The following is a 3,417-nucleotide window of genomic DNA, read 5'->3' on the forward strand; positions in this document are numbered from 1 at the left end:
GGCCACAAATTATTAGAGAGAAGGTTCAGGCTGGACATCAGGAGATATTACTTTACAGTGAGGGCTGCCAGCCTCTGGAATGGGCTCCCAAGGGAGGTGGTACTCTCTCTTACCCTGGGGGGTCTTCAAGAGGAGGCTGGATAGATATTTGGATGGGATGATATGATCCCAGCATCCATTTCTGCCCAGGGCAGGGGGTCGGACTTGATGATCTGGTTAGGTCCCTTCTGACCCTAAGCATTATGATACTATGAGTGTTTACACGTGTGATACTATTAGGCCAAATAAACCAATTTACTCCACTACAGGATAGTACTTGTATATAAAAATACTATCCTGGGGCAGAGTACTTACTCTGCAGCAGCGCACATGTAGGGGCTGGCTGGGGCACAAGGATGCTTCAGTGTGGGTGCCGTGTGTCAGCTAGCCTGGCACTGGAGCACCCTTATGACCCAGCCAGCCCCTCTGCTGTGTGTTGAGCCAGGTTGGAGCAGCCCCAGGTTGGCAGGGTGACCCCCCGCATTGCCAGCTGGGGCTCATCCAACCCAGCTCAACATACTGCAGTCCTGGGCTCATGTTCAAACTCAACACGTGAGAGCAATAAACTTCAGCGCAATATGTACCAGAGTTTATTCCTGTGCATTAATTTCACATGTAGACACGTCCACTGAAACCCAACAGGATTTCTCTGAAGAGTAAATTCATAAGATGGCATGCAATAGGGAGCATGACTCCCTTAGAGCACTGTGTGGATCAACACCTACATACATAAAAATCTGGGTCTTAGTATCTCTGCTTACATCTGAAAATCAGGAGTAATAGTGCCCTTCTGCATCATGGGGTTCTTGGAAAGGTAAGTATTTTACAGATTCTGAAAGGCTTAAATACTGCATTAATGGAGCCTGAGATATATATAACTCATTTGAACTGCTCCAGTTTGGTACAGGGATGTAGCAATATAAAAAGCCTCCATATTAAGATATCCCCAGGTTGAGCCTAAAGGCACCCTAAAGGCATTTGGATTTTCAGAGGCTAAGTGGGCAGCGCTATTCTATTGAAAATCTAATCAAAACCAGCTAAAACAAAATCCTAATTCCTCCCCCTCCAAACCCTCTCTGTCACCTCCATCCTCAGTCACTGTGAACAGCCCTCACTGGGTGTCATCTCCAACACCAATCTCTTACTGGATCCTCATATCCAGGCTACATCTAATATTGCCAGTTTTTTGTGCGTAACATCTCTTATATATGCCTTTCCTATCCATCCACACAACTAAAACACTTGCTAAAGCCCTCACTATCTCCAGTCTCAACTATTGCAAAATGCTTTTTGGCCCTTGACAAATACAATCATGCCCTGTTCATATCCACCCAGAATTACTGCCTGATGGGATCATTCTTCTGACCCATTGCTTTGGCCATATCAACCTCTTTCAGTGTCCACCAATGGGCTCCCTCTTTTCTCTCTCCAAATCAAAGGTTTTTTACTTGATCTTTACTTGAAAGGGCCTTCATAGTCTTTCTCCATCCTATATAATCTTTCACCTCTCACTGAATATTAAGATGCCAGCTCCTTCCTCTGACTGACCCACAACACCTGTTTCCATTGCCCTTTCATTACATTTTCAAACAAACACCCTTGTGCTTTCTCTAAGCTAGGCCCTCGTGTTTGGGAAGAGCTTCAAGTAATTGTCTGTATCATTAACCTCCTCCAAAATCCTCAGTTTCCACAGTGCCTTCAAAAAAACTTCAGCTTCCAAGAGATCCTTCCATCCATAGATGGAAGGAACCCGTCAAGAATTTGTGCTCACCTGAACATCACAGAGTATTATATTTCACCCAGTTAACCTAGTCTTGAACCCAATAACTTGCCTTTGATTATATCATTGCTTATGCTTGGCTAACATATGTCTTCCAGAAAAGCATCTTGTTTTCCTTGGAAGAGTTTGTTCTAGGGGCTAATCACCCTTACTGAAAAAAACCTCTTTTTTTTGCCTTATTTTCTATTTGAAGTTGTCTGGCAGCAGCTTCCTGTCACTGGTTTTTGTTATGCCGTTCTCTGTTGGATTAAAAACCTTGCATTTTCTCTCCATGAATGTACTCATACACTCTAATCAAGTCACCTCTCAGTGTCCTTTCTGATAAGCTACACAAATCATGCTCTCAGAGTCTCTCACTGTAAGGTATTTTCCCTATCCTTGCAATTATTAAAGGGGTTTTTTCCTGCATCTTCTCCATATTTTCAATATCCTTTTAAAACTCAGGACCAAAACAGCATGCTGTATTCCAGTACTGTATGTAGCATTATATGCAGCATTCCAGTATCATATAAAAGGGTAAAAATCACATCCCTGCTCCTTTATATATCCAAGGATTACATTAGCTCTTTTTGTTGCAGCATTACACTAACTCAGATTAAACTGTATGTCCACCGTGATGTTTAAATCCTTCTCTCTAAGTCACTGATTTACAGCCTGCAGTCCATCGTGCAGCATGCATGATTTCATTCATTGTCCCTAGATTTCTAATTTTCCACATGGCTTATTAAAACACAATTTGTTTGAATAGGTCCAGGTTACCAAATAATACACATCAGTCTGTAGGACCTGCCCTCTTCTCTTTATTTACCACTGACAATTCTTGCATCCATTTTTATCAGGAGGGACTTCATATTTACATCCTAGTAATTGCTTAAACTCTTGAATAGTGTTGGACCAAGCACAAATAGAAAATACTTCATCATCTTCATGTGATATAAGCACATCATCTGTCTTCTTTCCAAAAAAAAAAAAAGAGAGTAGAAATAGTTAGTGAACATTTCTGCCCTTTCTGCATCATTATTAATAATGTTGCCCTCTTCATCTAATAATAGACCTCATACTATTGCTGCAATTTATTTTGGCCACACCATACTTTAAAAAAAAATCCAGCTTTGACACTTTCCTTAACCTTGCCGCCTTCTGGATTTTTTTTTGTGTGTCTTTTCTTTCTGTATATATTTTTAAACCTTATAACTTCTCTTTTATATCAATTCCTTGTTCTTTCTGTTCTTCTATTTGATTTATTAAAAATATAATAATTATAACATATATGATGCAATATAATATCATATGATGTAATATGGTACAGTATGATATGGTGCAATATAATACGTGATGTGATATGATACGATACGATGCAGTGCGATATGATACAATGCAACTATATACATTTCTAATGGCTACCTTTTATTCACCACTGACCCAAGATAGGCTTTAGATAAAATTATTAATTTGACAGCACTTATCTTGACTGCATGCTGACCAATAGTGTCTCATTGATTCCAGGTACTGTCTGTTTTAATTCATCCGTTGCTTCCTGTTATATACTTAGATTGTAAACTTTTGAGTCAGGGGTTGCCTATTATGTCTGATTGAAC

The sequence above is a fragment of the Alligator sinensis genome, unplaced genomic scaffold (genome assembly GCF_000455745.1).
Source record: "Alligator sinensis unplaced genomic scaffold, ASM45574v1 scaffold171_1, whole genome shotgun sequence".
NCBI lineage: Eukaryota > Metazoa > Chordata > Crocodylia > Alligatoridae > Alligator > Alligator sinensis.